The sequence below is a fragment of the Phyllobates terribilis genome, unplaced genomic scaffold (assembly GCF_046119375.1).
Source record: "Phyllobates terribilis strain yellow unplaced genomic scaffold, ASM4611937v1 Scaffold_3__8_contigs__length_932513732, whole genome shotgun sequence".
Classification (NCBI taxonomy): Eukaryota; Metazoa; Chordata; class Amphibia; order Anura; family Dendrobatidae; genus Phyllobates; species Phyllobates terribilis.
Window position 1 is genome coordinate 537,552,393 of NW_027362763.1, and position 22,813 is coordinate 537,575,205.

Genomic DNA, 22,813 nt, shown 5'->3' on the forward strand with positions numbered 1-22,813 from the left:
CTCCTCAGCGCTCCTCCCTACCATCAGGCCTTCTCCTCAACGTTCATCTCTGCCCACAGACCTTCTCCTCAGTGTTAATCTCTGCCCTCATGCCTTCTCCTCAGCGTTCATCTCTGCCCTCAGGCCTTCTCCTCAACGTTCCTCCCTACCATCAAGCCTTCTCCTCAACGTTCATCTGTGCCCTCAGCCCTTCTCCTTAGCGTTCATCTCTGCCCTCAGGCCTTCTCCTCAGCGTTCATCTCTGCTCTCAGGCCTTCTCCTCAGCGTTCATCTCTGCTCTCAGTCCTTCTCCTCAGTGCTCCTCCCTACCATCAGGCCTTCTCCTCAACGTTCATCTCTGCCCTCAGGCCTTCTCCTCAGCGTTCATCTCTGTCTTCAGGCCTTCTCCTCAGCGCTCCTCCCTACCATCAGGCCTTCTCCGCAACTTTCATCTCTTCCGTCAGGCCTACTCCTCAACGTTCATCTCTGCCCTCAGGCCTTCTCCTCAACATTCATCTGTGCCCTCAGGCCTTCTCCTCAACGTTCATCAGTGTCCTCAGGCCTTCTCCTCAGCGCTCCTCCATACCATCAGGCCTTCTCCTCACCGTTCATCTCTACCCTCAGGCCTTCTCCTCAATGTTCATCTCTGCCCTCAGGCCTTCTCCTCAGCATTCAACTCTGCCCTTAGGCCTTCTCCTCAGCGTTCATCTCTGCTCTCAGTCCTTCTCCTCAGCGTTCATCTCTGCTCTCAGTCCTTCTCCTCAGCGCTCCTCCCTACCATCAGGCCTTTTCCTCAACGTTCATCTCTGCCCTCAGGCCTTCTCCTCAGCGCTTCTCCCTACCATCAGGCCTTCTCCTCAACGTTCATCTCTGCCCTCAGGCCTTCTCCTCAGCGCTCCTCCTTACCACCAGGCCTTCTCCTCAACATTCATCCCTGCCCTCAGGCCTTCTCCTCAATGTTCATCTCTGCCCTCAGGCCTTCTGCTCAGCGCTCCTCCCTAACAACAGGCCTTCTCCTCAACGTTCATCTCTGCCCTCAGGTCTTCTCCTCAGCGTTCCTCCCTACCACCAGGCCTTCTCCTCAATGTACATCTCTGTCCTCAGGCCTTCTCTTCAGCGCTCCTCCCTACCTTCAGGGATTCTCCTAAACGTTCATCTCTGCCCTCAGGCCTTCTCCTCAACGTTCATCTCAGCTCTTAGGCCTTTTCCTCAGCGCTCCTCCCTACCATCAGGCCTACTCCTCAACGTTCATCTCTGCCCTCAGGCCTTCTCCTCAACATTCATCTGTGCCCTCAGGCCTTCTCCTCAGCGCTCCTCCCTACCACCAGGCCTTCTCCTCAACGTTCACCTCTGCCGTCAGGCCTTCTCCTCAACGTTCATCTCTGCCCTCAGGCCTTCTCCTCAACGTTCATCTCTGTCCTCAGGCCTTCTCCTCAACGTTCATCTCTGTCCTCAGACCTTCTCCTCAACGTTCATCTCTGTCCTCAGGCCTTCTCCTCAGCATTCATCTCTGTCCTTAGGCCTTCTCCTCAACGTTCATCTCTGCCCTCAGGCCTTCTCCTCAGCGTTCATCTCAGCTCTTAGGCCTTCTCCTCAGCGCTCCCCCTACCATCAGGCCTTCTCCTCAACGTTCATCTCTGCCCTCAGGCCTTCTCCTCAGTGTTCATCTCTGCTCTCAGGCCTTCTCCTCAGAGTTCGACTCTGCCCTCAGGCCTTCTCCTAAGCGTTCTTCTCTGCCCTCAGGCCTTCTCCTCAGCATTCATCTCTGCTCTCAGGCCTTCTCCTCAGCGCTCCTCCCTACCAACAGGCCTTCTCCTCAACGTTCATCTCTGTCCTCAGGCCTTCTCCTCAGCATTCATCTCTGCCCTTAGGCCTTCTCCTCAGCATTTATCTCTGCCTTTAGGCCTTCTCCTCAGCGTTCATCTCTGCCCTCAGGCCTTCTCATCAGCGTTCATCTCTGCTCTCAGTCCTTCTCCTCAGCGCTCCTCCCTACCATCAGGCCTTCTCCTCAACGTTCATCTCTGTCCTCAGGCCTTCTCCTCAGCGCTCCTCCATACCATCAGGCCTTCTCCTCAATGTTCATCTCTACCCTCAGGCCTTCTCCTCAACGTTCATCTTAGCCCTCAGTCCTTCTCCTCAGCATTCATCTCTGCCCTTAGGCCTTCTCCTCAGCGTTCATCTCTGCTCTCAGTCCTTCTCCTCAGCATTCATCTCTGCTCTCAGTCCTTCTCCTCAGCCCTCCTCCCTACCATCAGGCCTTCTCCTCAACGTTCATCTCTGCCCTCATGCCTTCTCCTCAGCGCTCCTCCATACCATCAGGACTTCTCCTCAGCGTTCATCTCTGCCCTCAGGGCTTCTCCTCAACGTTCATCTCTGCCCTCAGGCCTTCTCCTCAGCATTCATCTCTGCCCTTAGGCCTTCTCCTCAGCATTTATCTCTGCCTTTAGGCCTTCTCCTCCGCGTTCATCTCTGCCCTCAGGCCTTCTCATCAGCGTTCATCTCTGCTCTCAGTCCTTCTGCTCAGCGCTCCTCCCTACCATCAGGCCTTCTCCTCAACGTTCATCTCTGTCCTCAGGCCTTCTCCTCAGCGCTCCTCCATACCATCAGGCCTTCTCCTCAACGTTCATCTCTACCCTCAGGCCTTCTCCTCAACGTTCATCTTAGCCCTCAGTCCTTCTCCTCAGCATTCATCTCTGCCCTTAGGCCTTCTCCTCAGCGTTCATCTCTGCTCTCAGTCCTTCTCCTCAGCGTTCATCTCTGCTCTCAGTCCTTCTCCTCAGCCCTCCTCCCTACCATCAGGCCTTCTCCTCAACGTTCATCTCTGCCCTCATGCCTTCTCCTCAGCGCTCCTCCATACCATCAGGACTTCTCCTCAGCGTTCATCTCTGCCCTCAGGGCTTCTCCTCAACGTTCATCTCTGCCCTCAGGCCTTCTCCTCAGCCCTCCTCCATACCACCAGGCCTTCTCCTCAACGTTCATCTCTGCCCTCAGGCCTTCTCCTCAGCGTTCCTCCCTACCATCAGGAGTTCTCCTCAATGTTCATCTCTGCCCTCAGGCCTTCTCCTCAGCGTTCATCTCTGCCCTCAGGCCTTCTCCTCAGCGTTCATCTCTGCTCTCAGGCCTTCCCCTCAGCACTCCTCCCTACCATCAGGCCTTCTCCTCAATGTCCATCTCTGCCCTCAGGCCTTCTCCTCAACGTTCATCTCTGCCCTCAGGCCTTCTCCTCAGCGTTCCTCCCTACCATCAGGAGTTCTCCTCAATGTTCATCTCTGCCCTCAGGCCTTCTCCTCAGCGTTCATCTCTGCCCTCAGGCCTTCTCCTCAGCGTTCATCTCTGCTCTCAGGCCTTCCCCTCAGCACTCCTCCCTACCATCAGGCCTTCTCCTCAATGTCCATCTCTGCCCTCAGGCCTTCTCCTCAACGTTCATCTCTACCATCAGGCCTTCTCCTCAGTGTTCATCTCTACCCTCAGGCCTTCTCCTCAGCGCTCCTCCCTACCATTAGGCCTTCTCCTCTACTTTCATCTCTGCCCTCAGGCCTTCTCCTCAGCGCTCCTCCCTACCATCAGGCCTTCTCCTCAACGTTCATCTCTGTCCTCAGGCCTTCTCCTCAGCGCTCCTCCATACCATCAGGCCTTCTCCTCAACGTTCATCTCTACCCTCAGGCCTTCTCCTCAACATTCATCTTAGCCCTCAGGCCTTCTCCTCAGCATTCATCTCTGCCCTTAGGCCTTCTCCTCACCGTTCATCTCTGCTCTAAGTCCTTCTCCTCAGCGTTCATCTCTGCTCTCAATCCTTCTCCTCAGCCCTCCTCCCTACCATCAGGCCTTCTCCTCAACGTTCATCTCTGCCCTCAGGCCTTCTCCTCAGCGCTCCTCCATACCATCAAGACTTCTCCTCAGCGTTCATCTCTGCCCTCAGGGCTTCTCCTCAACGTTCATCTCTGCCCTCAGGCCTTCTCCTCAGCGCTCCTCCATACCACCAGGCCTTCTCCTCAACGTTCATCTCTGCCCTCAGGCCTTCTCCTCAGCGTTTATCTCTGCCCTCAGTCCTTCTCCTCAGCATTCATCTCAGCCCTCAGGCCTTCTCCTCAGCGCTTCTCCCTACCATTAGTGTAACGGGTCTGGGAGGCGGAACCTCTGAGCTACTATACAAGGGGGCGGTCCTTGTAAGGGAGCGGGTGGCGACCAGGGAAGACGGGCTGGAAGTCTCAGCAGGTGAACGGGACAGACTCTGAGTGAACGGGACAGTCTCTGAGTGAACGGGCTGGAGGTCACGGCAAGTGACCGGGGCAGTCTCTAGGTATAGGGTTGGTACGACCTGTGGCGGCTGAAGATAGACGTGAGCTCCCAGGTGAGCAGGCGAGAGTCTCTGGATGAACGGGTGGTCACAGCATGTGACGGCGGAGCCTCCAGGAAGACCAGCGGACAGGCGACAGATGAGCGCTCCCAGGTGAGCGGGCAGAAGTCTCTGGACAGGCGGGTGGTCACAGCACGTGACGGCAGAGCCTCCGGGTAGGCAAGCAGACTGGTAGCAGATGAGCGCTCCCAGGTGAGCGGGCAGGAGTCACTGGACAGGCAGGTGGTCACAGCACGTGACGGCGGAGCCTCCAGGTAGGCTAGCAGGCAGGTAGCAGATGTGCGCTCCCAGGTGAGCGGGCAAGCTGGTCCATAGACAGACTGACAGGAGTTGGAAGGCAGACCGTCGGACCACAGGCAAGCAGGCAGGTAGCTGATGTGCGCTCCCAGGTGAGCGGGCAGGCTGGTCCTTAGACAGACTGACAGGATTAGTAAGGCAGACCGTCGGACCTCAGACTAGCAGGCAGGTAGCAAGTAAACAGGCAGGAATCTGGCAGGTAACTGGCAGGTAACTGGCAACGGGACCTGAGGGCTGAAGCACAGGTGAGACACAGGTGCAAACAACATTGCTCGGGCACCTCCATTTTGGAGGAGGTGCCTTATATATGGTAAAGTCCTCCGGCCATTGGCCGGGGACTCCTTAGGACGGCGCGCGCGGCCCCTTTAAGAGGGAGGGAGGGCGCGCGCGCGCGCGCCCTAAGCACAGTGGCCGTGAAGGAGCGCGCGCTGCCAGCAGAGCGGGAGAGGGACGCCGGGCACGGAGCAGAGCGGTGAGGGGAACAGCGTCCCTGCCTAGCAGAGGGCAGGGACCCCGGCACTACAATTAGGCCTTCTTCTCAACGTTCATCTCTGCTCTCAGGCCTTCTCCTCAGCATACATCTCTGCCCTCAGGCCTTCTCCTCAGCGTTCATCTCTGCCCTCAGGCCTTCTCCTCTGCGCTCCTCCCTACCATCAGGCCTTCTCCTCAACTTTCATCTCTGCCTCAGGCCTTCTCCTCTGAGCTCCTCCCTACCATCAGGCCTTCTCCTCATCGTTTATCTCTGCCCTCAGGCCTTCTCCTCAGCGCTCCTGCCTACCATCAGGCCTTCTCCTCAACGTTCATCTCTGCCCTCAGGCCTTCTCCTCAGCGTTCATCTCTGCCCTCAGACCTTCTCCTCAGCGTTCATCTCTGCTCTCAGGCCTTCTCCTCAGCGTTCATCTCTGCCCTCAGGCCTTCTCCTCAGCGTTCATCTCTGCCCTCAGGCCATCTCCTCAGCGTTCATCTCTGCCCTCAGGCCTTCTCCTCAGCGCTCCTCCCTACCATCAGGTCTTCTCCTCAACGTTCATCTCTGCCCACAGACCTTCTCCTCAATGTTAATCTCTGCCCTCAGGCCTTCTCCTCAGCGTTCATCTCTGCCCTCAGGCCTTCTCCTCAACGTTCCTCCCTACCATCAAGCCTTCTCCTCAACGTTCATCTCTGCCCTCAACCCTTCTCCTCAGCGTTCATCTCTGCCCTCAGGCCTTCTCCTCAGCGTTCATCACTGCTCTCAGGCCTTCTCCTCAGCGTTCATCTCTGCTCTCAGTCCTTCTCCTCAGTGCTCCTCCCTACCATCAGGCCTTCTCCTCAACGTTCATCTCTGTCCTCAGGCCTTCTCCTCAGCGCTCCTCCATACCATCAGGCCTTCCCCTCAATGTTCATCTCTGCCCTCAGGCCTTCTCCTCAGCATTCATTTCTGCCCTTAGGCCTTCTCCTCAGCGTTCATCTCAGCCCTCAGGCCTTCTGCTCAGTGTTCATCTCTGCTCTCAGTCCTTCTCCTCAGCGCTCCTCCCTACCATCAGGCCTTCTCCTCAACGTTCATCAATGTCCTCAGGCCTTCTCCTCAGCGCTCCTCCATACCATCAAGCCTTCTCCTCACCGTTCATCTCTACCCTCAGGCCTTCTCCTCAACGTTCATCTCTGCCCTCAGGCCTTCTCCTCATCATTCAACTCTGCCCTTAGGCCTTCTCCTCAGCGTTCATCTCTGCTCTCAGTCCTTCTCCTCAGCGTTCATCTCTGCTCTCAGTCCTTCTCCTCAGCGCTCCTCCCTACCACCAGGCCTTCTCCTCAACGTTCATCTCTGCCCTCAGGCCTTCTCCTCAGCGCTTCTCCCTACCATCAGGCCTTCTCCTCAACGTTCATCTCTGCCCTCAGGCCTTCTCCTCAGCGCTCCTCCCTACCACCAGGCCTTCTCCTCAACGTTCATCTCTGCCCTCAGGCCTTCTCCTCAACGTTCATCTCTGCCCTCAGGCCTTCTCCTCAGCGCTCCTCCCTACCACCAGGCCTTCTCCTCAACGTTCATCTCTGCCCTCAGGCCTTCTCCTCAGCGTTCCTCCCTACCACCAGGCCTCCTCCTCAACGTTCATCTCTGTCCTAAGGCCTTCTCTTCAGCGCTACTCCCTACCATCAGGCCTTCTCCTCAACATTAATCTCTGCCCTCAGGCCTTCTCCTCAGTGTTCATCTCTGCCCTCAAGCCTTCTCCTCAGCGTTCAACTCTGCCCTCAGGCCTTCTACTCAGCGTTCATCTCTGCCCTCAGGCCTTCTTCTCAGCGCTCCTCCCTACCATCAGGCCTTATCCTCAACTTTCATCTCTGCCCTCAGGCCTTCTCCTCAGCACTCCTCCCTACCATCAGGCCTTCTCCTCAACGTTCATCTCTGCCCTCAGGCCTTCTCGTCAGCGCTCCTCCCTACCATCAGACCTTCTCCTCAACATTCATCTCTGCCCTCAGGCCTTCTCCTCAGCATTCATCTCAGCTCTTAGGCCTTCTCCTCAGCGCTCCTCCCTACCATCAGGCCTACTACCCAACGTTCATCTCTGTCCTCAGGCCTTCTCCTCAACATTCATCTGTGCCCTCAGGTCTTCTCCTCAGCGCTCCTCCCTACCACCAGGCCTTCTCCTCAACGTTCATCTCTGCCCTCAGGCCTTCTCCTCAACGTTCATCTCTGCCCTCAGGCCTTCTCCTCAGCGTTCCTCCCTACCACCAGGCCTTCTCCTCAACGTTCATCTCTGCCCTCAGGCCTTCTCCTCAGCATTCATCTCTGCTCTCAGGCATTCTCATCATTGTTCATCTCTACCCTCAGTCCTTCTCCTCAGCGTTCATCTCTGCCCTCAGGCCTTCTCCTCAGCGTTCATCTCTGCCCTCAGGCCTTCTCCTCAGCGCTCCCCCCTACCAACAGGCCTTCTCCTCAACGTTCATCTCTGCCCTCAGGCCTTCTCCTCAGCGTTCATCTCTGCCCTCAGGCCTTCTCCTCAGCATTCATCTCTGCCCTCAGGCCTTCTCCTCAGCGTTCAACTCAGCCCTCAGGCCTTCTCCTCAGCGTTCATCTCTGCCCTCAGGCCTTCTCCTCGCGCTCCTCCCTACCATCAGGCCTTCTCCTCAAGTTTCATCTCTGCCCTCAGGCCTTCTCCTCAGCGCTCCTCCCAACCATCAGGCCTTCTCCTCAACGTTCATCTCTGCCCTCAGGCCTTTTCCTCAGCGCACCTCCCTACCATCAGGCCTTCTCCTCAACGTTCATCTCTGCCCTCAGGCCTTCTCCTCAGCGTTCATCTCAGCTCTTAGGCTTTCTCCTCAGCGCTCCTCCCTACCATCAGGCCTACTCCTCAACGTTCATCTCTGCCCTCAGTCCTTCTCCTCAACATTCATCTGTGCCCTCAGGCCTTCTCCTCAGCGTTCATCTCTGCCCTCAGGCCTTCTCCTCAGCGTTCATCTCTGCCCTCAGGCCTTCTCCTCAGCGTACATCTCTGCCCTCAGGCCTTCTCCTCAGCGCTCCTCCCTACCATCAGGCCTTCTCCTCAACTTTGATCTCTGCCCTCAGGCCTTCTCCTCAGCGTTCATCTCAGCTCTTAGGCTTTCTCCTCAGCGCTCCTCCCTACCATCAGGCCTACTCCTCAGCGTTCATCTCTGCCCTCAGTCCTTCTCCTCAACATTCATCTGTGCCCTCAGGCCTTCTACTCAGCGTTCATCTCTGCCCTCAGGCCTTCTCCTCAGCGTTCATCTCTGCCCTCACTCCTTCTCCTCAGCGTACATCTCTGCCCTCAGGCCTTCTCCTCAGCGCTCCTCCCTACCATTAGGCCTTCTCCTCAACGTTCATCTCTGCCCTCAGGCCTTCTCCTCAGCGTTCATATCAGCTCTTAGGCCTTCTCCTCAGTGCTCCTCGATACCATCAGGCCTTCTCCTCAACGTTCATCTCTGCCCTCAGACCTTCTCCTCAACGTTCATCTCTGCCCTCAGGCTTTCTCCTCAGCGTTCATCTCTGCTCTCAGGCCTTCTCCTCAGCGTTGGTCTCTGCCCTCAGGCCTTCTCCTCAGCATTCCTCTCTGCCCTCAGGCCTTCTCCTCAGCGTTCATCTCTGCCCTCAGGCCTTCTCCTCTGCACTCCTCCCTACCACCAGGCCTTCTCCTCAACGTTCATCTCTGCCCTCAGGCCTTCTCCTCAGCGTTCCTCCCTACCACCAGGCCTCCTCCTCAACGTTCATCTCTGTCCTAAGGCCTTCTCTTCAGCGCTACTCCCTACCATCAGGCCTTCTCCTCAACATTAATCTCTGCCCTCAGGCCTTCTCCTCAGTGTTCATCTCTGCCCTCAAGCCTTCTCCTCAGCGTTCAACTCTGCCCTCAGGCCTTCTCCTCAGCGTTCATCTCTGCCCTCAGGCCTTCTTCTCAGCGCTCCTCCCTACCATCAGGCCTTATCCTCAACTTTCATCTCTGCCCTCAGGCCTTCTCCTCAGCACTCCTCCCTACCATCAGGCCTTCTCCTCAATGTTCATCTCTGCCCTCAGGCCTTCTCGTCAGCGCTCCTCCCTACCATCAGACCTTCTCCTCAACGTTCATCTCAGCCCTCAGGCCTTCTCCTCAGCATTCATCTCAGCTCTTAGGCCTTCTCCTCAGCGCTCCTCCCTACCATCAGGCCTAGTACCCAACGTTCATCTCTGTCCTCAGGCCTTCTCCTCAACATTCATCTGTGCCCTCAGGTCTTCTCCTCAGCGCTCCTCCCTACCACCAGGCCTTCTCCTCAACGTTCATCTCTGCCCTCAGGCCTTCTCCTCAACGTTCATCTCTGCCTTCAGGCTTTCTCCTCAGTGCTCCTCCCTACCACCAGGCCTTCTCCTCAACGTTCATCTCTGCCCTCAGGCCTTCTCCTCAGCGTTCCTCCCTACCACCAGGCCTTCTCCTCAACGTTCATCTCTGCCCTCAGGCCTTCTCCTCAGCATTCATCTCTGCTCTCAGGCATTCTCATCATTGTTCATCTCTACCCTCAGTCCTTCTCCTCAGCGTTCATCTCTGCCCTCAGGCCTTCTCCTCAGCGTTCATCTCTGCCCTCAGGCCTTCTCCTCAGCGCTCCCCCCTACCAACAGGCCTTCTCCTCAACGTTCATCTCTGCCCTCAGGCCTTCTCCTCAGCGTTCATCTCTGCCCACAGGCCTTCTCCTCAGCATTCATCTCTGCCCTCAGGCCTTCTCCTCAGCGTTCAACTCAGCCCTCAGGCCTTCTCCTCAGCGTTCATCTCTGCCCTCAGGCTTTCTCCTCAGCGCTCCTCCCAACCATCAGGCCTTCTCCTCAACGTTCATCTCTGCCCTCAGGCCTTCTCCTCAGCGCACCTCCCTACCATCAGGCCTTCTCCTCAACGTTCATCTCTGCCCTCAGGCCTTCTCCTCAGCGTTCATCTCAGCTCTTAGGCTTTCTCCTCAGCGCTCCTCCCTACCATCAGGCCTACTCCTCAACGTTCATCTCTGCCCTCAGTCCTTCTCCTCAACATTCATCTGTGCCCTCAGGCCTTCTCCTCAGCGTTCATCTCTGCCCTCAGGCCTTCTCCTCAGCGTTCATCTCTGCCCTCAGGCCTTCTCCTCAGCGTACATCTCTGCCCTCAGGCCTTCTCCTCAGCGCTCCTCCCTACCATCAGGCCTTCTCCTCAACTTTGATCTCTGCCCTCAGGCCTTCTCCTCAGCGTTCATCTCAGCTCTTAGGCTTTCTCCTCAGCGCTCCTCCCTACCATCAGGCCTACTCCTCAGCGTTCATCTCTGCCCTCAGTCCTTCTCCTCAACATTCATCTGTGCCCTCAGGCCTTCTACTCAGCGTTCATCTCTGCCCTCAGGCCTTCTCCTCAGCGTTCATCTCTGCCCTCACTCCTTCTCCTCAGCGTACATCTCTGCCCTCAGGCCTTCTCCTCAGCGCTCCTCCCTACCATCAGGCCTTCTCCTCAACGTTCATCTCTGCCCTCAGGCCTTCTCCTCAGCGTTCATATCAGCTCTTAGGCCTTCTCCTCAGTGCTCCTCGATACCATCAGGCCTTCTCCTCAACGTTCATCTCTGCCCTCAGACCTTCTCCTCAACGTTCATCTCTGCCCTCAGGCTTTCTCCTCAGCGTTCATCTCTGCTCTCGGGCCTTCTCCTCAGCGTTGGTCTCTGCCCTCAGGCCTTCTCCTCAGCATTCCTCTCTGCCCTCAGGCCTTCTCCTCAGCGTTCATCTCTGCCCTCAGGCCTTCTCCTCTGCACTCCTCCCTACCATCAGGCCTTCTCCTCAGCGTTCATCTCTGCTCTCAGACCTTCTCCTCAGTGTTCATCTCTGCCCTCAGGCCTTCTCCTCAGCGTTCATCTCTGCCCTCAGGCCTTCTCCTCAACATTCCTCGCTACCATCAGGCCTTCTCCTCAACGTTCATCTCTGCCTTCAGGCCTTCTCCTCAGCGTTCATCTCAGCTCTTAGGCCTTCTCCTCAGCGCTCCTCCCTACCATCAGGCCTTCTCCTCAACGTTCATCTCTGTCCTCAAGCCTTCTCCTCACCGTTCATCTCTGCCCTCAGGCCTTCTCCTCAGCGTTCATCTCTGCCCTCAGGCCTTCTCCTCAGCGTTCATCTCTGCCCTCAGGCCTTCTCCTCAGCGCTCCTCCCTACCATCAGGCCTTCTCCTGAATGTTCATCTCTGCCCTCAGACCTTTTCCTCAGTGTTCATCTCTGCCCTCAGGCCTTCTCCTCAACATTCCTCGCTACCATCAGGCCTTCTCCTCAACGTTCATCTCTGCCTTCAGGCCTTCTCCTCAGCGTTCATCTCAGCTCTTAGGCCTTCTCCTCAGCGCTCCTCCCTACCATCAGGCCTTCTCCTCAACGTTCATCTCTGTCCTCAAGCCTTCTCCTCACCGTTCATCTCTGCCCTCAGGCCTTCTCCTCAGCGTTCATCTCTGCCCTCAGGCCTTCTCCTCAGCGTTCATCTCTGCCCTCAGGCCTTCTCCTCAGCGCTCCTCCCTACCATCAGGCCTTCTCCTGAATGTTCATCTCTGCCCTCAGACCTTTTCCTCAGTGTTCATCTCTACCCTCAGGCCTTCTCCTCAGCGTTCACCTCTGTCCTCAGGCCTTCTCCTCAGCGTTCCTCCCTACCATCAAGCCTTCTCCTCAACGTTTATCTCTGCCCTCAGGCCTTCTCCTCAGCTTTCATCTCTGCCCTCAGGCCTTCTCCTCAGCGTTCATCTCTGCTCTCAGGCCTTCTCCTCAGCGTTCTTCTCTGCCCTCAGGCCTTCTCCTCAGTGCTCCTCCCTACCATCAGGCCTTCGCCTCAACGTTCATCTCTGCCCTCAGGCCTTATCCTCAGCATTCATCTCTGCCCTCAGGCCTTCTCCTCAACGTTCATCTCTGCCCTTAGGCCTTCTCAGCGTTCATCTCTGCTCTCAGTTCTTCTCCTCAGCGTTCATCTCTGCTCTCAGTCCTTCTCCTCAGTGCTCCTCCCTACCATCAGGCCTTCTTCTCAACGTTCATCTCTGTCCTCAGGCCTTCTCCTCAACGTTCATCTCTGCCCTCAGGCCTTCTCCTCAACGTTCATCTCTGTCCTCAGGCCTTCTCCTCAACGTTCATCTCTGTCCTCAGACCTTCTCCTCAACGTTCATCTCTGTCCTCAGGCCTTCTCCTCAGCATTCATCTCTGTCCTTAGGCCTTCTCCTCAACGTTCATCTCTGCCCTCAGGCCTTCTCCTCAGCGTTCATCTCAGCTCTTAGGCCTTCTCCTCAGCGCTCCCCCTACCATCAGGCCTTCTCCTCAACGTTCATCTCTGCCCTCAGGCCTTCTCCTCAGTGTTCATCTCTGCTCTCAGGCCTTCTCCTCAGAGTTCGACTCTGCCCTCAGGCCTTCTCCTAAGCGTTCTTCTCTGCCCTCAGGCCTTCTCCTCAGCATTCATCTCTGCTCTCAGGCCTTCTCCTCAGCGCTCCTCCCTACCAACAGGCCTTCTCCTCAACGTTCATCTCTGTCCTCAGGCCTTCTCCTCAGCATTCATCTCTGCCCTTAGGCCTTCTCCTCAGCATTTATCTCTGCCTTTAGGCCTTCTCCTCAGCGTTCATCTCTGCCCTCAGGCCTTCTCATCAGCGTTCATCTCTGCTCTCAGTCCTTCTCCTCAGCGCTCCTCCCTACCATCAGGCCTTCTCCTCAACGTTCATCTCTGTCCTCAGGCCTTCTCCTCAGCGCTCCTCCATACCATCAGGCCTTCTCCTCAATGTTCATCTCTACCCTCAGGCCTTCTCCTCAACGTTCATCTTAGCCCTCAGTCCTTCTCCTCAGCATTCATCTCTGCCCTTAGGCCTTCTCCTCAGCGTTCATCTCTGCTCTCAGTCCTTCTCCTCAGCATTCATCTCTGCTCTCAGTCCTTCTCCTCAGCCCTCCTCCCTACCATCAGGCCTTCTCCTCAACGTTCATCTCTGCCCTCATGCCTTCTCCTCAGCGCTCCTCCATACCATCAGGACTTCTCCTCAGCGTTCATCTCTGCCCTCAGGGCTTCTCCTCAACGTTCATCTCTGCCCTCAGGCCTTCTCCTCAGCATTCATCTCTGCCCTTAGGCCTTCTCCTCAGCATTTATCTCTGCCTTTAGGCCTTCTCCTCAGCGTTCATCTCTGCCCTCAGGCCTTCTCATCAGCGTTCATCTCTGCTCTCAGTCCTTCTGCTCAGCGCTCCTCCCTACCATCAGGCCTTCTCCTCAACGTTCATCTCTGTCCTCAGGCCTTCTCCTCAGCGCTCCTCCATACCATCAGGCCTTCTCCTCAACGTTCATCTCTACCCTCAGGCCTTCTCCTCAACGTTCATCTTAGCCCTCAGTCCTTCTCCTCAGCATTCATCTCTGCCCTTAGGCCTTCTCCTCAGCGTTCATCTCTGCTCTCAGTCCTTCTCCTCAGCGTTCATCTCTGCTCTCAGTCCTTCTCCTCAGCCCTCCTCCCTACCATCAGGCCTTCTCCTCAACGTTCATCTCTGCCCTCATGCCTTCTCCTCAGCGCTCCTCCATACCATCAGGACTTCTCCTCAGCGTTCATCTCTGCCCTCAGGGCTTCTCCTCAACGTTCATCTCTGCCCTCAGGCCTTCTCCTCAGCCCTCCTCCATACCACCAGGCCTTCTCCTCAACGTTCATCTCTGCCCTCAGGCCTTCTCCTCAGCGTTCCTCCCTACCATCAGGAGTTCTCCTCAATGTTCATCTCTGCCCTCAGGCCTTCTCCTCAGCGTTCATCTCTGCCCTCAGGCCTTCTCCTCAGCGTTCATCTCTGCTCTCAGGCCTTCCCCTCAGCACTCCTCCCTACCATCAGGCCTTCTCCTCAATGTCCATCTCTGCCCTCAGGCCTTCTCCTCAACGTTCATCTCTGCCCTCAGGCCTTCTCCTCAGCGTTCCTCCCTACCATCAGGAGTTCTCCTCAATGTTCATCTCTGCCCTCAGGCCTTCTCCTCAGCGTTCATCTCTGCCCTCAGGCCTTCTCCTCAGCGTTCATCTCTGCTCTCAGGCCTTCCCCTCAGCACTCCTCCCTACCATCAGGCCTTCTCCTCAATGTCCATCTCTGCCCTCAGGCCTTCTCCTCAACGTTCATCTCTACCATCAGGCCTTCTCCTCAGTGTTCATCTCTACCCTCAGGCCTTCTCCTCAGCGCTCCTCCCTACCATTAGGCCTTCTCCTCTACTTTCATCTCTGCCCTCAGGCCTTCTCCTCAGCGCTCCTCCCTACCATCAGGCCTTCTCCTCAACGTTCATCTCTGTCCTCAGGCCTTCTCCTCAGCGCTCCTCCATACCATCAGGCCTTCTCCTCAACGTTCATCTCTACCCTCAGGCCTTCTCCTCAACATTCATCTTAGCCCTCAGGCCTTCTCCTCAGCATTCATCTCTGCCCTTAGGCCTTCTCCTCACCGTTCATCTCTGCTCTAAGTCCTTCTCCTCAGCGTTCATCTCTGCTCTCAATCCTTCTCCTCAGCCCTCCTCCCTACCATCAGGCCTTCTCCTCAACGTTCATCTCTGCCCTCAGGCCTTCTCCTCAGCGCTCCTCCATACCATCAAGACTTCTCCTCAGCGTTCATCTCTGCCCTCAGGGCTTCTCCTCAACGTTCATCTCTGCCCTCAGGCCTTCTCCTCAGCGCTCCTCCATACCACCAGGCCTTCTCCTCAACGTTCATCTCTGCCCTCAGGCCTTCTCCTCAGCGTTTATCTCTGCCCTCAGTCCTTCTCCTCAGCATTCATCTCAGCCCTCAGGCCTTCTCCTCAGCGCTTCTCCCTACCATTAGTGTAACGGGTCTGGGAGGCGGAACCTCTGAGCTACTATACAAGGGGGCGGTCCTTGTAAGGGAGCGGGTGGCGACCAGGGAAGACGGGCTGGAAGTCTCAGCAGGTGAACGGGACAGACTCTGAGTGAACGGGACAGTCTCTGAGTGAACGGGCTGGAGGTCACGGCAAGTGACCGGGGCAGTCTCTAGGTATAGGGTTGGTACGACCTGTGGCGGCTGAAGATAGACGTGAGCTCCCAGGTGAGCAGGCGAGAGTCTCTGGATGAACGGGTGGTCACAGCATGTGACGGCGGAGCCTCCAGGAAGACCAGCGGACAGGCGACAGATGAGCGCTCCCAGGTGAGCGGGCAGAAGTCTCTGGACAGGCGGGTGGTCACAGCACGTGACGGCAGAGCCTCCGGGTAGGCAAGCAGACTGGTAGCAGATGAGCGCTCCCAGGCGAGCGGGCAGGAGTCACTGGACAGGCAGGTGGTCACAGCACGTGACGGCGGAGCCTCCAGGTAGGCTAGCAGGCAGGTAGCAGATGTGCGCTCCCAGGTGAGCGGGCAAGCTGGTCCATAGACAGACTGACAGGAGTTGGAAGGCAGACCGTCGGACCACAGGCAAGCAGGCAGGTAGCTGATGTGCGCTCCCAGGTGAGCGGGCAGGCTGGTCCTTAGACAGACTGACAGGATTAGTAAGGCAGACCGTCGGACCTCAGACTAGCAGGCAGGTAGCAAGTAAACAGGCAGGAATCTGGCAGGTAACTGGCAGGTAACTGGCAACGGGACCTGAGGGCTGAAGCACAGGTGAGACACAGGTGCAAACAACATTGCTCGGGCACCTCCATTTTGGAGGAGGTGCCTTATATATGGTAAAGTCCTCCGGCCATTGGCCGGGGACTCCTTAGGACGGCGCGCGCGGCCCCTTTAAGAGGGAGGGAGGGCGCGCGCGCGCGCCCTAAGCACAGTGGCCGGGAAGGAGCGCGCGCTGCCAGCAGAGCGGGAGAGGGACGCCGGGCACGGAGCAGAGCGGTGAGGGGAACAGCGTCCCTGCCTAGCAGAGGGCAGGGACCCCGGCACTACAATTAGGCCTTCTCCTCAACGTTCATCTCTGCTCTCAGGCCTTCTCCTCAGCATACATCTCTGCCCTCAGGCCTTCTCCTCAGCGTTCATCTCTGCCCTCAGGCCTTCTCCTCAGCGCTCCTCCCTACCATCAGGCCTTCTCCTCAACTTTCATCTCTGCCTCAGGCCTTCTCCTCTGAGCTCCTCCCTACCATCAGGCCTTCTCCTCATCGTTTATCTCTGCCCTCAGGCCTTCTCCTCAGCGCTCCTGCCTACCATCAGGCCTTCTCCTCAACGTTCATCTCTGCCCTCAGGCCTTCTCCTCAGCGTTCATCTCTGCCCTCAGACCTTCTCCTCAGCGTTCATCTCTGCTCTCAGGCCTTCTCCTCAGCGTTCATCTCTGCCCTCAGGCCTTCTCCTCAGCGTTCATCTCTGCCCTCAGGCCATCTCCTCAGCGTTCATCTCTGCCCTCAGGCCTTCTCCTCAGCGCTCCTCCCTACCATCAGGTCTTCTCCTCAACGTTCATCTCTGCCCACAGACCTTCTCCTCAATGTTAATCTCTGCCCTCAGGCCTTCTCCTCAGCGTTCATCTCTGCCCTCAGGCCTTCTCCTCAACGTTCCTCCCTACCATCAAGCCTTCTCCTCAACGTTCATCTCTGCCCTCAACCCTTCTCCTCAGCGTTCATCTCTGCCCTCAGGCCTTCTCCTCAGCGTTCATCACTGCTCTCAGGCCTTCTCCTCAGCGTTCATCTCTGCTCTCAGTCCTTCTCCTCAGTGCTCCTCCCTACCATCAGGCCTTCTCCTCAACGTTCATCTCTGTCCTCAGGCCTTCTCCTCAGCGCTCCTCCATACCATCAGGCCTTCCCCTCAATGTTCATCTCTGCCCTCAGGCCTTCTCCTCAGCATTCATTTCTGCCCTTAGGCCTTCTCCTCAGCGTTCATCTCAGCCCTCAGGCCTTCTGCTCAGTGTTCATCTCTGCTCTCAGTCCTTCTCCTCAGCGCTCCTCCCTACCATCAGGCCTTCTCCTCAACGTTCATCAATGTCCTCAGGCCTTCTCCTCAGCGCTCCTCCATACCATCAGGCCTTCTCCTCACCGTTCATCTCTACCCTCAGGCCTTCTCCTCAACGTTCATCTCTGCCCTCAGGCCTTCTCCTCATCATTCAACTCTGCCCTTAGGCCTTCTCCTCAGCGTTCATCTCTGCTCTCAGTCCTTCTCCTCAGCGTTCATCTCTGCTCTCAGTCCTTCTCCTCAGCGCTCCTCCCTACCACCAGGCCTTCTCCTCAACGTTCATCTCTGCCCTCAGGCCTTCTCCTCAGCGCTTCTCCCTACCATCAGGCCTTCTCCTCAACGTTCATCTCTGCCCTCAGGCCTTCTCCTCAGCGCTCCTCCCTACCACCAGGCCTTCTCCTCAACGTTCATCTCTGCCCTCAGGCCTTCTCCTCAACGTTCATCTCTGCCCTCAGGCCTTCTCCTCAGCGCTCCTCCCTACCACCAGGCCTTCTCCTCAACGTTCATCTCTGCCCTCAGGCCTTCTCCTCAGCGTTCCTCCCTACCACCAGGCCTCCTCCTCAATGTTCATCTCTGTCCTAAGGCCTTCTCTTCAGCGCTACTCCCTACCATCAGGCCTTCTCCTCAACATTAATCTCTGCCCTCAGGCCTTCTCCTCAGTGTTCATCTCTGCCCTCAAGCCTTCTCCTCAGCGTTCAACTCTGCCCTCAGGCCTTCTCCTCAGCGTTCATCTCTGCCCTCAGGCCTTCTTCTCAGCGCTCCTCCCTACCATCAGGCCTTATCCTCAACTTTCATCTCTGCCCTCAGGCCTTCTCCTCAGCACTCCTCCATACCATCAGGCCTTCTCCTCAACGTTCATCTCTGCCCTCAGGCCTTCTCGTCAGCGCTCCTCCCTACCATCAGACCTTCTCCTCAACATTCATCTCTGCCCTCAGGCCTTCTCCTCAGCATTCATCTCAGCTCTTAGGCCTTCTCCTCAGCGCTCCTCCCTACCATCAGGCCTACTACCCAACGTTCATCTCTGTCCTCAGGCCTTCTCCTCAACATTCATCTGTGCCCTCAGGTCTTCTCCTCAGCGCTCCTCCCTACCACCAGGCCTTCTCCTCAACGTTCATCTCTGCCCTCAGGCCTTCTCCTCAACGTTCATCTCTGCCCTCAGGCCTTCTCCTCAGCGTTCCTCCCTACCACCAGGCCTTCTCCTCAACGTTCATCTCTGCCCTCAGGCCTTCTCCTCAGCATTCATCTCTGCTCTCAGGCATTCTCATCATTGTTCATCTCTACCCTCAGTCCTTCTCCTCAGCGTTCATCTCTGCCCTCAGGCCTTCTCCTCAGCGTTCATCTCTGCCCTCAGGCCTTCTCCTCAGCGCTCCCCCCTACCAACAGGCCTTCTCCTCAACGTTCATCTCTGCCCTCAGGCCTTCTCCTCAGCGTTCATCTCTGCCCTCAGGCCTTCTCCTCAGCATTCATCTCTGCCCTCAGGCCTTCTCCTCAGCGTTCAACTCAGCCCTCAGGCCTTCTCCTCAGCGTTCATCTCTGCCCTCAGGCCTTCTCCTCGCGCTCCTCCCTACCATCAGGCCTTCTCCTCAACTTTCATCTCTGCCCTCAGGCCTTCTCCTCAGCGCTCCTCCCAACCATCAGGCCTTCTCCTCAACGTTCATCTCTGCCCTCAGGCCTTCTCCTCAGCGCACCTCCCTACCATCAGGCCTTCTCCTCAACGTTCATCTCTGCCCTCAGGCCTTCTCCTCAGCGTTCATCTCAGCTCTTAGGCTTTCTCCTCAGCGCTCCTCCCTACCATCAGGCCTACTCCTCAACGTTCATCTCTGCCCTCAGTCCTTCTCCTCAACATTCATCTGTGCCCTCAGGCCTTCTCCTCAGCGTTCATCTCTGCCCTCAGGCCTTCTCCTCAGCGTTCATCTCTGCCCTCAGGCCTTCTCCTCAGCGTACATCTCTGCCCTCAGGCCTTCTCCTCAGCGCTCCTCCCTACCATCAGGCCTTCTCCTCAACTTTGATCTCTGCCCTCAGGCCTTCTCCTCAGCGTTCATCTCAGCTCTTAGGCTTTCTCCTCAGCGCTCCTCCCTACCATCAGGCCTACTCCTCAGCGTTCATCTCTGCCCTCAGTCCTTCTCCTCAACATTCATCTGTGCCCTCAGGCCTTCTACTCAGCGTTCATCTCTGCCCTCAGGCCTTCTCCTCAGCGTTCATCTCTGCCCTCACTCCTTCTCCTCAGCGTACATCTCTGCCCTCAGGCCTTCTCCTCAGCGCTCCTCCCTACCATTAGGCCTTCTCCTCAACGTTCATCTCTGCCCTCAGGCCTTCTCCTCAGCGTTCATATCAGCTCTTAGGCCTTCTCCTCAGTGCTCCTCGATACCATCAGGCCTTCTCCTCAACGTTCATCTCTGCCCTCAGACCTTCTCCTCAATGTTCATCTCTGCCCTCAGGCTTTCTCCTCAGCGTTCATCTCTGCTCTCAGGCCTTCTCCTCAGCGTTGGTCTCTGCCCTCAGGCCTTCTCCTCAGCATTCCTCTCTGCCCTCAGGCCTTCTCCTCAGCGTTCATCTCTGCCCTCAGGCCTTCTCCTCTGCACTCCTCCCTACCACCAGGCCTTCTCCTCAACGTTCATCTCTGCCCTCAGGCCTTCTCCTCAGCGTTCCTCCCTACCACCAGGCCTCCTCCTCAACGTTCATCTCTGTCCTAAGGCCTTCTCTTCAGCGCTACTCCCTACCATCAGGCCTTCTCCTCAACATTAATCTCTGCCCTCAGGCCTTCTCCTCAGTGTTCATCTCTGCCCTCAAGCCTTCTCCTCAGCGTTCAACTCTGCCCTCAGGCCTTCTCCTCAGCGTTCATCTCTGCCCTCAGGCCTTCTTCTCAGCGCTCCTCCCTACCATCAGGCCTTATCCTCAACTTTCATCTCTGCCCTCAGGCCTTCTCCTCAGCACTCCTCCCTACCATCAGGCCTTCTCCTCAACGTTCATCTCTGCCCTCAGGCCTTCTCGTCAGCGCTCCTCCCTACCATCAGACCTTCTCCTCAACGTTCATCTCTGCCCTCAGGCCTTCTCCTCAGCATTCATCTCAGCTCTTAGGCCTTCTCCTCAGCGCTCCTCCCTACCATCAGGCCTAGTACCCAACGTTCATCTCTGTCCTCAGGCCTTCTCCTCAACATTCATCTGTGCCCTCAGGTCTTCTCCTCAGCGCTCCTCCCTACCACCAGGCCTTCTCCTCAACGTTCATCTCTGCCCTCAGGCCTTCTCCTCAACGTTCATCTCTGCCTTCAGGCTTTCTCCTCAGTGCTCCTCCCTACCACCAGGCCTTCTCCTCAACGTTCATCTCTGCCCTCAGGCCTTCTCCTCAGCGTTCCTCCCTACCACCAGGCCTTCTCCTCAACGTTCATCTCTGCCCTCAGGCCTTCTCCTCAGCATTCATCTCTGCTCTCAGGCATTCTCATCATTGTTCATCTCTACCCTCAGTCCTTCTCCTTAGCGTTCATCTCTGCCCTCAGGCCTTCTCCTTAGCGTTCATCTCTGCCCTCAGGCCTTCTCCTCAGCGCTCCCCCCTACCAACAGGCCTTCTCCTCAACGTTCATCTCTGCCCTCAGGCCTTCTCCTCAGCGTTCATCTCTGCCCACAGGCCTTCTCCTCAGCATTCATCTCTGCCCTCAGGCCTTCTCCTCAGCGTTCAACTCAGCCCTCAGGCCTTCTCCTCAGCGTTCATCTCTGCCCTCAGGCCTTCTCCTCAGCGCTCCTCCCAACCATCAGGCCTTCTCCTCAACGTTCATCTCTGCCCTCAGGCCTTCTCCTCAGCGCACCTCCCTACCATCAGGCCTTCTCCTCAACGTTCATCTCTGCCCTCAGGCCTTCTCCTCAGCGTTCATCTCAGCTCTTAGGCTTTCTCCTCAGCGCTCCTCCCTACCATCAGGCCTACTCCTCAACGTTCATCTCTGCCCTCAGTCCTTCTCCTCAACATTCATCTGTGCCCTCAGGCCTTCTCCTCAGCGTTCATCTCTGCCCTCAGGCCTTCTCCTCAGCGTTCATCTCTGCCCTCAGGCCTTCTCCTCAGCGTACATCTCTGCCCTCAGGCCTTCTCCTCAGCGCTCCTCCCTACCATCAGGCCTTCTCCTCAACTTTGATCTCTGCCCTCAGGCCTTCTCCTCAGCGTTCATCTCAGCTCTTAGGCTTTCTCCTCAGCGCTCCTCCCTACCATCAGGCCTACTCCTCAGCGTTCATCTCTGCCCTCAGTCCTTCTCCTCAACATTCATCTGTGCCCTCAGGCCTTCTACTCAGCGTTCATCTCTGCCCTCAGGCCTTCTCCTCAGCGTTCATCTCTGCCCTCACTCCTTCTCCTCAGCGTACATCTCTGCCCTCAGGCCTTCTCCTCAGCGCTCCTCCCTACCATCAGGCCTTCTCCTCAACGTTCATCTCTGCCCTCAGGCCTTCTCCTCAGCGTTCATATCAGCTCTTAGGCCTTCTCCTCAGTGCTCCTCGATACCATCAGGCCTTCTCCTCAACGTTCATCTCTGCCCTCAGACCTTCTCCTCAACGTTCATCTCTGCCCTCAGGCTTTCTCCTCAGCGTTCATCTCTGCTCTCGGGCCTTCTCCTCAGCGTTGGTCTCTGCCCTCAGGCCTTCTCCTCAGCATTCCTCTCTGCCCTCAGGCCTTCTCCTCAGCGTTCATCTCTGCCCTCAGGCCTTCTCCTCTGCACTCCTCCCTACCATCAGGCCTTCTCCTCAGCGTTCATCTCTGCTCTCAGACCTTCTCCTCAGTGTTCATCTCTGCCCTCAGGCCTTCTCCTCAGCGTTCATCTCTGCCCTCAGGCCTTCTCCTCAACATTCCTCGCTACCATCAGGCCTTCTCCTCAACGTTCATCTCTGCCTTCAGGCCTTCTCCTCAGCGTTCATCTCAGCTCTTAGGCCTTCTCCTCAGCGCTCCTCCCTACCATCAGGCCTTCTCCTCAACGTTCATCTCTGTCCTCAAGCCTTCTCCTCACCGTTCATCTCTGCCCTCAGGCCTTCTCCTCAGCGTTCATCTCTGCCCTCAGGCCTTCTCCTCAGCGTTCATCTCTGCCCTCAGGCCTTCTCCTCAGCGCTCCTCCCTACCATCAGGCCTTCTCCTGAATGTTCATCTCTGCCCTCAGACCTTTTCCTCAGTGTTCATCTCTACCCTCAGGCCTTCTCCTCAGCGTTCACCTCTGTCCTCAGGCCTTCTCCTCAGCGTTCCTCCCTACCATCAAGCCTTCTCCTCAACGTTCATCTCTGCCCTCAGGCCTTCTCCTCAGCTTTCATCTCTGCCCTCAGGCCTTCTCCTCAGCGTTCATCTCTGCTCTCAGGCCTTCTCCTCAGCGTTCATCTCTGCCCTCAGGCCTTCTCCTCAGTGCTCCTCCCTACCATCAGGCCTTCGCCTCAACGTTCATCTCTGCCCTCAGGCCTTATCCTCAGCATTCATCTCTGCCCTCAGGCCTTCTCCTCAACGTTCATCTCTGCCCTTAGGCCTTCTCAGCGTTCATCTCTGCTCTCAGTTCTTCTCCTCAGCGTTCATCTCTGCTCTCAGTCCTTCTCCTCAGTGCTCCTCCCTACCATCAGGCCTTCTTCTCAACGTTCATCTCTGTCCTCAGGCCTTCTCCTCAACGTTCATCTCTGTCCTCAGGCCTTCTCCTCAACGTTCATCTCTGTCCTCAGACCTTCTCTTCAACGTTCATCTCTGTCCTCATGCCTTCTCCTCAGCATTCATCCCTGCCCTTAGGCCTTCTCCTCAGCATTCATCCCTGCCCTTAGGCCTTCTCCTCAGCGTTCATCTCTGCCCTCAGGCCTTCTCCTCATCGTTCATCTCTGCCCTCAGGCCTTCTCCTCAACGTTCATCTCTGCCCTTAGGCCTTCTTAGCATTCCTCTCTGCTCTCACTCCTTCTCCTCAGCGTTCA